The 16,886-nt window shown below is 41.6% G+C and overlaps 1 protein-coding gene and 1 pseudogene across 2 annotated transcripts in view; one reads left to right on the top strand and one right to left on the bottom strand.

Moving 5' to 3' along the window:
• LINGO1 (leucine rich repeat and Ig domain containing 1) overlaps positions 1-16,886 on the bottom strand; it is a 619,539-nt gene that overhangs the window by 503,043 nt on the left and 99,610 nt on the right. The window lies entirely within an intron of this gene.
• On the top strand, positions 4,871-5,105 carry LOC120930364 (annotated as a pseudogene).

Here is a 16,886-nt window from a genome sequence, read left to right as displayed (position 1 = left end):
TTCCCTACCTCTCAGGATCTTTGGAGCTGAATGGCCTTGGAAGCTCACAGCGGGGGACACCTCTGGTTTAAATCAATACGCACCCTCTGGAGTCTGCAATCCATCAATATAACGTGCATTCTAATAGAAAATATTTTCATTTCTGTAATAGTTACCTGGCAGAAGGAGGAGAATGGATATTCTAGAGCAGAGATGTGCACTCCAATAGGCTCAATTTAGTCAACATCCCACAATTTAAAAAACACTGTTCTAAAGCATGGGAAACCGCACAATAATTCCTATTAGAATAGGGTGACCAGACATCCCCGATTTCCTGGGGGCAGTGCCTGGATTAAGGACACTGTCCCCGGACCAAGTCTGTCCCTGATTTTGTCCCCGGATTGGATTTGAACAGGGGCTGGGGCAATTTCAAAGACAGTCAGTGCAGAATAAAAAAAAAGAAAATCTGAATTACACACCCCTGCTCCGCCGCTTCTACTAGATTACTGGGATGTATTTTTTTGTATTATCTGTGCCCCTTTCTGATGATCATGTGTTGGTCAGAGCAGAGGGAATATTTCTTCAGTTTCAGGTGCATGCCCATTCAGCTCCGCTTACATGTTCTTCTGCCTTGGCTCAAGTCCTGGCCAGTTGTCTGCCTGCTTAGCTCCTTGCCTCCTGGTGGAGTAATCTTCCTCCATTCTCCACCCAATAGTACCTGGGCCCAGAGAGTAAGACTTGAGAGGCTGTGAGGCGGGCGGTGAAGGCGACGGGCAGAGAGAGGCAGCTGAGCTCAGCTGACGGTGTCCAGCAGCAGAAACAGAGGGCAAGCGGATCCGATCGTGGGGCTGCCAGTGATTCCAAGGCTTCAATACAGGTGTGCTTTGGGGGTGTCTGTGAATAGACTACATTGCACTTTGTCTCTTTGGCATATTGCTCATAAGTTAACAAAATGAGCACACAGTAGCCATGGTATGTGACACACTATAACAGAGCCAACCAGAGTCATGATAGAGTGCCTGCTGCCTGTGAGTTATCATAAGGGCTCTTTCACACCTGCGGACCGTATGTCAGTTTTTCATCCATCTGTTTTCGGATGAAAAACAGACATACATGTATCCCTATGGGATTGCGGATGTCAGCGGATGAACATCTCCGATATGCTCCGTTTCTGCAGACGGAGGAAAATCCTATTTTTACATCCATCTGCGGATTGAATCGGATGAACATGGACAGACGGTCCGTGTTCATCCGATCCTCCCATAGAGGAGATCGTGATCTGACAGGGCGGTCCCTGCACAGTGTGGCCCTGTCATCAGGGACCGCCCTGTCATCTGCCGGCTCGGCGGGGATCAACGGAGCGATCCCCGCTGAGCAAGCGGGTATATAAGGAACGGATCCTCACGGGATCCTTACGTGTGAAAGGGCCCTAATGCTGATGATCTTAACCAGTTGCCGATCGCCCGATAGCAGATTTACTGCTACAGGGCGGTCGCGCTGCGAAGGATCAAGTATATACGTGATCTTGCATTTCTGGGTCCACTGGTACCCGCTGATCATTATGCACACAGGCAGAATGGTGGTCAGCCTATGTAAACAAGGCAGATCGCCATTCTGTCAGTATGGAAGACATTGATCCTGATCCCCCCACAGTGAGAATACACTTGTTAGGCACACACACATATGGCCCTTTCATTGCCCTAGATGTTATCCCCTTCCCAGCCAGAGTCATTAGTACAGCAACAGTGCATATTTTTAGCTCTGATCACTGTATTAGTGTCACTGGTTCGCACAAAGTGTCAAAAGTGCCACTTAGCATCCGATTTGTCTACCGCAATATCGCAATCCTGCTATGAGTAGCTGATTGTGGCCATTACTAGTAAAAATAAAATATGTCCCCGGATTTCAAATTTAAAAATCTGGCCACCTTATATTAGAAGAGAGTCAACAAAAAACCTGACATACAAATGTGTGGATGTTCCCAGAATTCTTCAGTGCTGAGTAACAGGGGATTCACCTTAAACTCTATAGCTTCAAAGTAGACCTGTAACGAAAGATGTAAGTTTTGCCATTGCTGACATTATTCTGAAGTTGTCTGACTGACATACCAATTCTCTGGTTTCCAGACCTTCTGACTTACTGACCCAAAACAAGCAGGCAATCAGGGACAATAGAGTAAAGTTACAACTCCTTTAACAATAGCATACAAGTCTGTACAGGTTTCTTTGAAAGCACACCACCAGGCTCAGAATCTCCAACCTCTTTGCCTCTCCCTCCAAGGGAGCAGTACTGCAAAAAAATGTATACTTACCTTTTCTTTCAATTGCTTTTGGGTAGGTTCAATGTGGTCACAGGTTCTCTCGGACCTCTTCTTCAGAGCTTAAATACACAATACCACCTTCTGTAGAATTTTCCTATGAGCCTAATTGAGGGTATGGGGGTTGGTTTGACACCCTGGGCTCACATGGAGTAGCGGCATCACATAACAGGGTCAATGAGTCAATGGGGGACAGTGCGAGACATCACAGTATACCAATCAGATTAGACCAACCACCCTTTTGATGCCAGGAACTGAATTTCAAATCTTTGCTCAAGCTGGAGTTGAGCTTTAAAGCAAACACGAGACTATTTACAAGCTTAGAAAACCTTTGAAAACAGCATTGCCTCAGTAGTTAACAGAGCACCCGGTCAGGTTTTCCTACAAAGCACCTATCACAGTGAGGCTGGATTCACACCTATGCATTTTTAGTGCTTTTTGCATTTTGCAGGTTTGCACTACAGTCCATTTAACATGGTTTCCTATGGAACACGTTCTATAGAGCAAATCTGCAAAATGCAAAAAGCACTAAAAATTCATAGGTGTGAATCCAGCCTGAAAGGCCATGCAAGTGAACGTAGTTGAAAATCCCTGAAAATTGTCTTCCCCATATCCAAACGTGTTTCTTTCCACAAACTGGACACAATCTCAACAAGAGTATTACTTGGAATTTAAGGGTCTCCATCAAATCTTTATGTGTTTCTTCCTGCAATCTATGCACTATTTCAACCAGGGCATTATTTGAGATTATACGATCTTCCCCATGTCCCTATGTGTTTCAATACAATCAGGCCTCATACACACGACCGAGTTTGCTACTAATATGCAAATGTGCTGATCTCCTAAACAAGACACACAAAATAATTAGAAATCTGTCTCCTGTGTCTTCTACTTATGACTGGCATATGAAGCATAGAACCAGTGACGTAGCTAAGCCCAGGCACCCCTGGGGCACCAAACATGTGGTGAATGATGTAACAGTTACAACTTTCATCATTATTGGTATAGCCCCGTACGATGGTGTTAATGGCAGTGATATCATACAGAACCGTTGGGAGATACCTCTCCTGGGTTTCCCCTACTGAAACTATTCCTCAGCCAGGAGTCATGGCAGCAAAAACAGAGGAAGAGAAAATTCACTGTGGGACATATTTAAATAGTGCTGGTTAATTTGTTAATTTTAGAACATTAAAATATTTTTCAATCAGTGAGTTTTTTTTAAAGGTTCTAAAGGGCCTCTTTTGGAAATGTACTGGAGAGGGAGTGTAAATCCAATACTATGAAGGCATCCCCTGCTGAGAAGCAGGCAATGCCAAAGAGTCGTTACCCATCAGCAATAGGGACAGGTGATTTAAGAGAAGTCATTTTTTTAAGACCCCTCTCAAAGAACACCTGCAATGCTAAATGGCATAACAACTGGTACCCTGAGGATACTACCTAGGCATATCTGATATGGTGGTTTGATATTGTTTGAAGAAAAAAAGGTATCCAACAAACCAATGTGTAAAAAAAAAAAAACACCCCAATCGGACTGAGAACTGTGGCTAAAAAGCAACTGCTATACTTTACAGCTGAACTCCAGACCAGCACTTAATCTAGATTCATTAAATAAATCATTACATTTTCAACCTGCCTTATGACAGTGAGAGGAATGGCAGCTCTGTGGTAAATTTAGGTTCTGATTCAATGAGCTGAGGTCCTGTATTGCTCAACTACAGTTAGTCTGCAGGGGGTCTTTGGAAATCCAGAACCCAAAGTGATTGTAATATTGTAATGTTGATCTGGACATTTTATTATTCAATTGAATGTCAGCTGCATATCCAAGTCCTGTTTTCTCAGGTTACTCCCTTTAAAGGTCATTCCATCCCCTACCCCCACATTGATAGCGGCAATAACATTTGTACCAACAATGTACAGAATCTGTTTAATATATATGCATACACAAGAGCCAAGGAGCAGTGGTATTTATACATCCACAGTACTTTCATTGAAGCCAAAGAGTAGAAAACATGTAGCAACAGGCCAGGGTATGACCAGCTCCGTATGCCAGACGTAAGCGATGAGACTAGGATATCCGTTGACCACTAAGGTATTCTTGACATCATATGAAATATTTTCATATTTTGTTACATGCAGGAAATGTCTGTGCAGCTAAGGTAATCAGGACCCAAGGGGAACTATGGGTCCACGAGAGCTAAGGACAACCATTTAGTTCTTAAAGGTTTCATGCTTTTCACTGTAGGTGTGAAGTTGGTAAAACAGACTTGTGTGTTTTTAGAGTGCCTATTTTGTTTGTCTACTCTATTGGGTTTTCATTTGTTAAAGTAGTTAAGTAAGTGTATTTAAAGTAGTGTATTTCACAATGTTGTGTAACACAAGGACACAGTAATCACTAGCTTATAACTGGTTGCAACAAGGTAGTCCCATGTTCTTTCTGGTGGAATTTTAATTTACGATACTACTTTGTGTATTTTTTAGATTTTATTTTCAAGTCTTATTTTTCTTTGGGTGTTTGTGTAGCTCTGCCATGAAACAAGGAGGAAAGCATCTCTTTTCTTGCTCATATTTGCTGTCATGGGCACAGGCCACGTGCAGCTGATCAAGCTTGCTCGGGTAACAAAAGGTTCTTGGGAGATCCGGATCTCAAGGACAGTGTACTCAGGTCTGTGTTGAGTTTATGGATGATACCAACTGCTCCATCATAAGAATTGTAAAGGGCCCTGTTTGTGAGGGAGGTGTATTGACTCTGTTGGAATCCCAACAGGAACCTAGAAGATTACGCAAGCAATGCCTTATAAACTTGCATTGATGGACCTTGCAGCAGCTTTGTATCTTGGTTTAAAATAAAATGTAAGACATTTTCAAAAACTATGAAGGCGTACTGTGGGGGTACTATGTGGCCTTCTGAGTATAGTGTTTCAAGCATAACTTCCTAGCTACAGCAATGTTTAGCTACACCTTTTTAAACCAGGTGCATATTCAACCACTAACTTGAAATGTGCATTGTTGATTTTCTGCAGGGGCCCCAGGATATTTAAGGTCTTCTAGAATCCCAGCATTAGCCCTGACATGAATATAAGGTCCTACTTGGTCAATAAAGAAAGCAAAAACAAAACTTTAGAAGATCTAGCACCTATCTGGCCCTTTTCATATTTAAGTAACAGAAGAGATGACCTGTGACAAATCTGTACAGTGCATTTAGGGGGAGAATCCGAGGTTACAGAGCCTGTATGGCAAACGACAGGTTCTTTTGATAACCTACAACCTGCTTAAACCTTTTGTTCTGAATGGGATTTTACCTATAAGAAGGTTAGTGTACAGCAGTGAGCAGGGTGCACACAGCTAATTTACTTATTTTTCACCTGAACTTATCCATTAAAACATACCTATTACATTGTGGTAGTTCAATTGCTCTCATACTGTTTGCAGATAAAATGGTAAAATAATTTTTTTTTTAAAAAGTGTGGCTTCACTGTAAAGCATTTCCTAACTAAGCACTTTGCCTACAGAAAAGTAAAAAAAACTGTAAGAATAACATCCAAAAACTTTGAAAAAGTGAAGATCCTGGAAATGGTATATATACCTTAAGAGAAATAAGTGAACATATTCCAGGGTTTCTAAGACTGAATAAAATGCACATTCCTTCTGGCAGTGCTATGCAATCCTAAAAATCTTTGTGAGTCACAGAAACACATCTTCTTAAATGTAGGCTGAACACAGGGTCAGTGAAGATACATATGAAATTTCAGGGAGTATACTATGTCCTTCAGATGAATGTGACAGGGAAAATAATCTGCCACTGTTCTTCCACAGAATATGTAATGATATTGTTACTAACCTGTCAGTCAGCAAATGACACTGCGTAGGTCATAAAACAGAAAAATACAATTGGGTTCATTTATGAAAACTGGAGCACAGGATAAGTGAAGATGGTGAACATAAGATATCTTTTATTTTTTTTAGTTACATATAGTTGGTGAGGTTGAAAAAAGACACAAGTCCATTAAGTCCAACCTTTGTGTGTGCTTTTATGTCAGTATTACATTATATATCCCTGTATGCTATGGTCGTTTAGGTGCCTACCTAATAGTTTATTTTAATTACCTGCTGAAACCACTGCTTTTGGGAGAAAATTCCACATTATTACAGTAAAGAGCCCTCTACGCAGTTTAAAGGGGTTGTAAAGGATCTTTTTTTTCCCTAAATAGCTTCCTTTACCTTAGTGCAGTCCTCCTTTACTTACCTCATCCTTCCATTTTGCTTTTAAATGTCCTTATTTCTTCTGAGAAATGCTCACTTCTTGTTCTTCTGTCTGTAACTACACACCGTAGTTACAGGATGTCGCCAATTTACAAGCCGACCTCAATGATCTGTCTAATTGGGCGACTAAGTGGCAGATGAGGTTTATGTTGATAAATGTAAAGTTATGCACTTGGGGGCTAAGAATAGTCATGCGTCATACATACTAGGGGGAGTTCAACTGGAGGGATCCATAGTAGAGAAGGATCTGGGGGTTTTAGTTGATCATAAGCTCAATAATGGCATGCAATGCCAAACTGCAGTTTCCAAAGCGAGCAAAGTCCTTTCTTGCATTAAGAGAGACTCCAGAGAGAGAGAGAGAGGGATCATTTTGCCCCTGTACAAATCATTAGTAAGACCTCATCTGGAATATGCAGTTCAGTTTTGGGCTCCAGTTCTCAAGCTATGAGAAAAGATTAGAGGAACTGAATTGATTCACTCTTGAGAAGAGGAGATTAAGGGGGGATATAATCAACATGTACAAATATATAAGGGGTCCATATAGTGAACTTGGTGTTGAGTTATTCACTTTACGGTCAACACTGAGGACAAGGGGGCACTCTTTACGTCTAGAGGAAAAGAGATTTCACCTCCAAATACGAAAAGGTTTCTTCACAGTAAGAGCTGTGAAAATGTGGAACAGACTCCCTGCAGAGGTAGTTCTGGCCAGCTTAGTAAAATGTTTTAACCACTTCCTTACTGGGCACTTAAACCCCTTTCTGACCAGAGGACTTTTTGCGATTCGGCACTGCGTCGCTTTAACTGACAATTGCGCGGTCGTGCGACGTGGCTCCCAAATAAAATTAACGTCCTTTTTTCCCCACAAATAGAGCTTTCTTTTGGTGGTATTTGATCACCTCTGCAGTTTTTTGCGCTATAAACAAAAATAGAGCGAGAATTTTGAAAAAAAAAAATTTTTTTACTTGTTGCTATAATAAATAGCTCAATTTTTTTTAAAGTTTTTTTTTATCCTCAGTCTAGGCCGATACGTATTCTACATATTTTTAGTAAAAAAAAAAAAAATCGCAATAAGCGACTGGTTTGCGCAAAAGTTATAGCGCCTACAAAATAAGGGACAGAATTATTATTATTTATTTATTTTTTTTACTAGAAATGGCGGCGATCTGAGATTTTTATTGGGACTGCGACGTTATGGCGGACACATCGGACACTTTTGACACATTTTTGGCGCCATTCACATTTATACTGCAATCAGTGCTATAAATATGCACTAATTACTGTATAAATGTGACTGGCAGGGAAGGGGTTAACACTAGGGGGTGAGGAAGGGGTTAAATGTGTACCCTAATATTAGTGTTCTAACTGTGGGGGAAGGGGGGTGACCGATCTGTGTCTCTATGTACAAGAGACACAGATCCGTCTCCTCTCTCCCCTGACAGCACCGCTGTCTGCGAGAGCCGGGAATGAGAGATGATCTCATATGTAAACATATGAGATCATCTCTCATTGGCCGCACAGATCGCCTAGGAAACGGCCGCTCCGATTGGCCGTTCACGGCGATCTGTGACTGGCTGTGTCCAAGGGACACGGCCAGCACAGCAGTTTCCCGCTGTGCACTCGGGAGCGCGCGCGGGGAACGTGCAAAGGGGCGGCCGAAAAAAGACGGCCTGTTAGAGATTGGGAGCCGCGCTGCGGCCGTACAAAGTCGTACGGCCGTCAGCAAGTGGTTGAGAAAGGCCTGGATACTTTCCTAAATGTACATAATATAACTGGGTACTGACATTTATAGGTAAAGTTGATCTGGGGAATATCCGATTGCCTCATGGGGGATCAGGAAGGAATTTTTTCCCCTGCTGTAGCAAATTGGATCATGCTTTGCTATTTTTTATTTTTTTTTGCCTTCCTCTGGATCAACTGTGGGTATAGAATTGGGTATATGTGATTGTACGATATTTTTAATATTTTATTTCTTATGGTAGAACTTGATGGACTTGTGTCTTTTTTCAACCTGACTAACTATGTAACTATGTAACCATAATGCAAGGCTTTCTCCCTGGTGTGGAGAAAGCCTCTTGAGGGGGGAGGGGGCGATCAGGCAAGTCAGGACACTCTCTACTTTGTAGATAGAGAAAGGAGCTGTGTGTTAGTGGGCGTCCTGACACTCCTGCTAGCCCCCTCCCCCTTCAAGAGGCTTTCTCCCCACCAGGAAGAAAGCCTCGCATTATGGTGTGTAGTTACAGACAGAAGAACAGGAAGTGAGGATTTCTCAGAAGAAATAAGGACATTTAAAAGCAAAATGGAAGGATGAGGTAAGTGAAGGAGGACTGCACTAAGGTAAAGGAAGCTATTTAGGGAAAAAAAATTGTACCTTTACAACCCCTTTAAGGTTAAACCGCTTCTCTTCTAATTTTAGTGAATGGCCGCGTGTCTTTTTAATTTCCCTTTTCGCAGAAAAGTTTTATACCTATTGTGGGGTCACCAGTACGGTATTTGTACATTGAAATCATATTCCCTCTCAGGCGTCTCTTCTCCAGAGAGAATAAGTTCAGTGCTCGTAACCTTACCTTATAACTAAGGTCCTTCAGTCCCTTTATTAGTTATGTTGCCCTTCTCTGGACTCTCTCCAGTTCCAGCACATCCTTCCTGAGGACTGATTGGTGCCCAGAACTGGACGGCATACTTCAGGTGCGGCCGGACCAGAGTATTGTGGGAGAATTATCGTTTTATCTCTGGAATTAATCCCTTTTCTAATGCATGCCAGTATTCTGTTGGCTTACAGCAGCCTGTCATCTACTAGGACCACCAGGTCCTTTTCCATCCTAGATTCCCTCAGAGGTTCTCCCCCTAATGAGTAGATTGCATTCATATTTTTGCCACCCATATGCATTATTTTACATTTTTCTACATTAAACCTCATTTTTCATGTAGTTGCCCACCCCAATAATTTGTTCAGATTGTCTTGCAAGGTTTCCATCTTGCGGAGAAATTCTTGCCCTGCTTAGCTTAGTATCGTCTGCAAATACTGAGATTGAGCTGTTTATCCCATCCTCCAGATTGTTTATGAATAAATTAAATAGGTTCCATCCCAGGACAGAACCCTGGGGGACCCCACTTTACACACCGGACCATTCTGAGTACTCCCCATATCATTACCCTCTGAACTCGCCCCTGTAGCCAGTTTTGAATCCATATACATACCCTATGGTCCATGCCAACAGACCTTAGTTTGTACAGTAAATGTTTATGGGGAACTGTATTGAAAGCCTTTGCAAAATCCAAATACACCACATCTACAGGCCTTTCTTTATCTAGATGGCAGCTCACCTCCTCTTAGAAGGTTAATAGATTGGTTTGGCAAGAACAATTCTTCATGAACCCATGCTGATTACTGCTAATGATACCATTTTTCATTACTAAAGTCTTGTATGTAGTCCATTATCATCCCCTCCAAGAGCATGCACACTATTGGTGTTAGGCTAACTGGTCTGTAGTTTCCAGGGATATATTTTGGTCCTTTTTTTAAATATTGGTGCTACATTGGCTTTTCTCCAATCAGCTGGTACTATTCCAGTCAGTAGACTGTTAGTAAAAATTAGGAACAATGGCCTGGAAATTACTTGACTGACTTATTAATGTTAAGTTTTTCAAGTCTTTTCCTAATTCTTATCCTCTGTTAGTCAAAAAGGTGCTTCCTGTTATATGTCACGAGGATAAACCTTGCAGTTTTGGATACTGAAGCCCCCCATTTCCCTTGTGAAGACTGAGGAGAAGAATAAATTCAATACCTTTGCCATCTCTCCATCCTTTGCCACCAGATTCCCTTCATCATTCTTTATGAGGCCAATATGATCTGACCTCCCTCTTTTACTTATTACATTTCTTGGGATTTTTTTTTACTCTCCTCCGCTATGTGCCTTTCGTGTTCTATCTTAGCCGCCCTGATTGCACCCATTTCTTATTGCATACTTTGTAAAGTTGGAATGCTGATGATGATCCCTAAGCCATATATTTTTTTGAAGCCCTTCTCCTGCTTTTATATGCATTTTTTGCGTTGGAGTTAAGCCACCCAGGATTTTTATTAGCTCTTTTAAATGTATTTCCCATTGGGATGCACTGGCTATTACCCTTATTTAATATGCTGTTAAAGCGCACACATTTTTCCTCCATGCTCTTTGTTGCTAAGATTTTATCCTATTTCATATCTTCTAGCAATCAGGTCTGTATTGTTGGTAATCAGTAGGTCTAGTAATGCTAGTGCATTTACCATCTGACCTATGAAAATTTCCTGCAAGACACTTTAGGAAATGGCGAGCTTTAGATGAATGCACGGTTCCTTCCGCCCAGTCTATGTCTGGATAATTAAAATCCCCCATTATATTGACACTTCCCATCCTTGCCGCCATCTCAAATTGTGATAGGAGGTCCACCTCCCCTCCTTCCTCTGGTTAGGGGGCCTATAGCGTACTCCCAGTGTTATTTTCCCTGTGGTTTCCTCCCTTTGTAGCTATACCCATAAAGATTCCACTTCCTCCCTTGCTTCATTTGTGAAGTCATCCCTCACATTCACTTATACATCATTTTTTATATACAGGCATACCCCACCCCCCTTTTTTACCCTCCCTATCTCTGCGAGATAGGGAATACACTATAGGACCTCCAAGGGGCCTCCAAAGCACCCTCCCCATGTTGAGGGCATGTGGCCTGGTAAGGTTCAGGAGGGGGGGTGCACTCTCGTCCCCCCTCTTTTCCTGTGGCCTGCAAGGTTGCATGCCCAGATAAGGGTCTAGTATGGATTTTGGGGGGACCCCATGCCATTAATTTTCATACCAAACCCAAAGGGCCTGGTAATGGACTTGGAGGGAACCTATGATGTTTTTTTCAATGAGTTTTATATATATTGGAGAGACCCGACATTACAGCTGCGATCAGTTTTAAATGACTTTTTTTCGTTTAGAAATGTAATTTTGCTGTGGTACTGTTCTAAACACGGAAAAAATGTGTCATTTTACAGGCATACTATAGACACCCCCCAGGCACGATATTTAAAGGAATATTTCATTTTTATTGTTTCACATTAAGCATTATTAAAATCACTGCTCCTGAAAAAACTTCAGTTTTTAAAACTTTTTTTTGCATTGATACATGTCCCCTGGGGCAGGACCACGGGTCCCCAAACACTTTTTATTACAAAAACTTGCATATAAGCCTTTAAAATTAGCACTTTTGTTTTTTCATGTTAGTGTCCCATAGACTTTAATGGTGTTTGCGAATTTGCCACGAACACGCTTAATGTTCGAATCGAACTTAAAGCGGAGTTCCGGCCACAATTTCACTTTTTAAATATAAATACCCCTGTAATACACAAGCTTAATGTATTCTAGTAAAGTTAGTCTGTAAACTAAAGTCCGTTTTGTTAGGTTGTTACAGCATTTAGACACTTTATAAAATAGAAATTGACTGGGGCCATCTTAAGTGTGGGAATCATGAAGCCAGACTGTATGACTTCCTGGATTTCAGCCTTGCACATGCTCAGTGCTGCACAAGCAGTGTCAGATCAGGTTTCAGCACCTGTGCTGTCCAAGTCATATGATTCTTTGAGACTGGGGAGTGCACAGACTCCTGGAAAGTTACACCCACTACATTCCCAGGAGTCTGTGCGGTGTAGGTTAGGAAGCATTAGGCACCTAGGTGCAGGAAGTGGGAAGATTAACTATTCTGCCTAGCAACAACACTTTGAAGGCATCTAAAAAAAAAAAAAATTTTGTAAAGGACTAATGACATTTTTTTTAAAACTACTGATGTAATGTTATATTTATGGGTGGAACTCCACTTTAAGCTTGACTCGTATATCTGGCTTATCCCTACTAAGGACTAGTAAACTGCAATGAATTTTTTTTTTTTTTGGTTTGTATTTCGGCTTGACATGCTTAAACGGCAGAGTTTGTGCAATTTTGACCAATTGCCCTTTAAAATCTATAGCCAAATTGGGGTTGGCACAGCATTTAAACCAGCTCTGACTGTGACGGGATGGTTATGAGGTTCATATCTGTGCTGAGGTGGCCTTTACTCACTATGAGCCTACTTGGCACAGACCCATACCTTTTTTTCTGCCCTTCCTGGATGATACAGTGCCAAATCATGGAAGTATGGCATTCACCCAAACTGGCTGCAAAGCACAAATTCTTATCAACAGTGGAGATTTAGTTAACCCTCCTATCCTTTATATCCAAGAAACCTGCCATCTTCGCCTCTGTTTAATCTGCAGTTGCATTATACTGCACATGCGATCAGTTATGACAACAGCCATTGGATGGCTTGACAGTTAATAACACATGCACTTTGGACAATTATCATTTACGGAAACTTAAATTGATGAGTTTAACTCTGACTTAACCTATGGACAGGTCTAAGTCTATTTCATTGCTGCAGTTTTGTGTAAATCTGAAGATATTCTTTGGACTTTGATATATGAACTCATTCCTCCACAGCAGCTGAATTGTCAAATCAGTCAGCCAGCTGAAATAACTGTACTAACCTCTACAGCTGTTGGAGGCCAAGCATGAATTTCACAAGTCTGAATCTGTAGAATCTGCCTGCTTCACATCATGCCCACCTTGCTGTGAAGCAGGCATTCTCTAGTACCTTAAAGTGATAATAAACAGACTGTTTAATTTACATTGTCGCTTCTCTTTCTGTATGTGGATGACGGCACTGTAGTTATTTTAAAAGAAAGAAAAATCTAAGTACCTTTGTCCTAATCGATATACAGCTGTCACATGACCCAGCTCTTTCCCAGCCTATCTGCATGGAAACATAAGCAGGAGGAAATTCTAGTCCTCTGCTGCTGGTCACGTGTTAAAAAACCCCCAAAAAAAACAGGGCATATTTATGCTGGTCACAGGCTGTGTGCCCGTCCAGCCTGTGTCTTAGAATAAGAGGCAGATGAAGCCTCCATTAATCTACATCTAATATCCTGTTCCCATTGTGTTTAGCTGGTTAGTGTGTAAGGACGAGGAGGAAGGCAGTGGGCTGTCATCTACCACTGTGTATACGCCCACATGTGTGACTCTATATTCACATGGGCTGCACAGATGTGATAAGGAGGAAATCCTCAGCATAGAAACTCACTGAAAACTGAGCACTTGCAGAGTTGCCACCACAGCTGCAAAATTCCTAGCAGAATTGGGGACATGAGCAGAGGGGGAGATAGAGAGAGATAACGTTTTTTTTTTTCACATTACAGAAAACGAATCTCATAGTGACCGACTAAGTATGAACAGCATGTAATACACCATTTATGTATAATTTCTTCTGTAGCCCTGCAAAAATCCTATGTAGCCAAGGTTTGCTGGGAAGAAGTAGATTTATATCCGTGGAACTACAAGTATCACCAGCCAGGCTTTAAATGAATTGCTCAGCATGCAATACTGTTATCAAGTATCACAAGGGGCTGTGACCGCTCATCACTATGGACATCAGATGGGTAGAGGGTTCCAGCTGTAATTCTCTGTGTCTATGTTCTTATCATTAAGCAACAGTGTATTGTTTTTTATGTATGAGTTTGGCTCCATCTAGTGCATGCTGGACTCTATGTGTGTTTTCTCCTCCTGTGAGAATGACCAAAGCAATGCATCATGGAACATGTAGTCCGGGATGAGGAAGTGACACTGTTGGCCGTACCAAATTTGACCACAGGTAATAGAATGCTGTGCACACAGAGCAGCCTGCTGGGAGAGGAAATAAAGTGCGGGTGTAGCCTATTTTTACTCTCTCTGGGTGCTATTCTGACCCTGACCGCAGGAGGTCTGTGTGACAGGGAGTGAGAATCTGCGGCCTACACATCGGGGAGTCGGATCACCAGCCTTAGAGGGATCTTAGAGGACTGGATTACTACTCCAGCACAGCGGACACGTTGCGTTCCAGACCACCTGGAAACACTTGCATTGCAGTCCACCGGGAGCTGCAGCATGGTGCGGCGGAGCCATTCCCACAGGACAGAGACACAGAGAATTCCGGCTGGAACCCTCTACCCATCTGATGTTGATGTGGTGAGCGGGCACAGCCCATTGTGATAGTTGATAACAGTATTGCTGAGCAATTCCTTTAAAGACTGGCTGGTGATACTTGTAGTTCCACGGACCTGAATCTACTTCTTCCCAGACCTCACACAGGTCCTACTCTTTCCCATTGTGCTTCAAAGTCAGTACTGTGTACATCTTCCTGACAAAATTAAAGAGGAGCATACATGTGGTAATGCAAAAAAGACTGCGCCATCCCAAATACATAAACAAAATCAAATACAAAAAAGGCTGCAGTAATGGTGGGATAAACACAACAACAATAAACAGAAAAAAACGATAGGAGCCCTTTCTTCTTCAAATCGACACAGTGACGTCACTGTACGCCGTGATGTCTCAGAACGAGGTCTGGTTGTATTTATAGCGGTGAGTCAGTGTATCGCCTTATCCCCATTGAAAACGTCTGCGTATGATGAAACGCGTCTGTACGGTGTACAGTGATGTCACTGCGTCGATTGAAGGAGGAAGGGCTCCAATAGTGCCGTCCGGCATTGTTTACATGCTTTTAAATTACATCTTTTTGTAAGTACGATATTTTTATTTAATAAATCCTTCTATATACGGAATTATGCTATGGTCTTCTTTTCTCTCATGTGTTTTCAACCCACGGACCGCATGTATGTAAGAACCTAGCACCCTTGTCACCGGAGAAGCTCTAGTTGGATCCCTGAGTTCCTGTGGACGGAGGCCGTACCCAGGCATTGTTTTAAACGCTGTTTAAACTTGCCCTTCTGGTAAGCGGCTTTCCATTAGGTGGTGGGCTCTCACTCATAATAGGATTCACAGAGGTGTTACCCGTTATGCTAGGGGACACTTATTGAGACTATATTCAATGTAATTTGGGACATTGTCTTAATGTCCCATACACTTAAACCCATCCTGTTGTTGTTTTTCCACTGTTGGCGCAGTTTTTTTCTGTTTATACATGTGGTAACATTCCTTCAGATAAAGTGCAGGCTAGTTCATCTTTGTTCTCATTTTCTCTTACTTTGAATTACAAATTGTACTGCAGTATAAACAACAGGCTAGCTGAAGACAAATGGAACTGAAGGAACATTTATAATTCCTTCTTTGCTGTGCACAAAGCATTGAACTACAAACACAGGGGGAGCCAATTTGTAAAATATTGTTCAATTTACATTGTGTTCAATATATGCATATGTCCATCACTGTTTGCTGGTCTGTGTGCTGAGGGCACAGAGGAAAGATATCCAATACTGTAACAGTATGTGTTACAGTATTGGCTATTTGTTCTCTGTCTACCTGTTCACATGGTTCGTGTAGAAGATTTATGTTAAGCATCTTTGTATATCAGTTATAAGATCTATCCTCAGTTAAACTAAATCTGTGTTTTATTCATGCCATTCTTTGTGTTCATTTAATCTCAGTAAACATATCTGAGTGGTTCAGTGATACTGTGTGAGTTTCTTATTAGTGCTGCAGCATTGCAGGATGGAACCCAAGGTGTCAGAGGTAAGAGAAGATTTGCAGAGTCGAAGTAACCAATGGGGTATAGAGTCTATTAGTAACCCTCACGGGGTACCGCTACACTATGATAATATGGACCAGGCCAAATGGTGAAGACATAGAGAGGTTGATTTACTAAAGGCAAATAGACTGTGCACTTTGCAACTGCAGTTGCTCCAGAGATTAGTAAATGAGCAGAACCTTGAATGATCTCCATCATCCAATCATGTGCAAGCAAAAAATCATTTTTTTTAAAATTTTCCTTGCATGTTATTGGGTATTCTTTGTAACGTGAAACTTTGCCTAATTTACTAAGCGCTGGAGCAACTGCACATGCAGAGTCCGAGTCTGTTTGTTTTTTTTACCTAAATTGAACTTTCATACATTTCAGGCTCTCAACTCTAGTCAGTTCTCCAAATTGTCTACAGTAATGGAGTTGCCATCCCAAAAATTGGTCAAATTAATGAAGGAGAAGAAACCATTGGTCTCTAAAAAAAACTATGTTACAAGGTCTGGAAGGACAATAAAACACATTAGATATCCCAGGAGCAACATACATCAGCAATATATCATGTTTGATATCTAAGAAATTCTAATTTCATTCTGCTAAATAGTATGATAGTTGTTGGATTGTGTAATCTGTTCAGATGGAAATATAGATTTATTTAGTTGGCATTAAGTGTGTCTGTTGACAGTGACCAGATCCAAAGCAACCCTCTCAAAAGGCTACCAGTGGTTGGAGTACATAATTTGATACTCAGGCAAGATTTACAATACTCTTTAAA

Source organism: Rana temporaria, chromosome 3, assembly GCF_905171775.1.
Source record: "Rana temporaria chromosome 3, aRanTem1.1, whole genome shotgun sequence".
NCBI classification, from domain to species: domain Eukaryota; kingdom Metazoa; phylum Chordata; class Amphibia; order Anura; family Ranidae; genus Rana; species Rana temporaria.
This window is presented reverse-complemented; position numbering and strand designations above follow the sequence as displayed.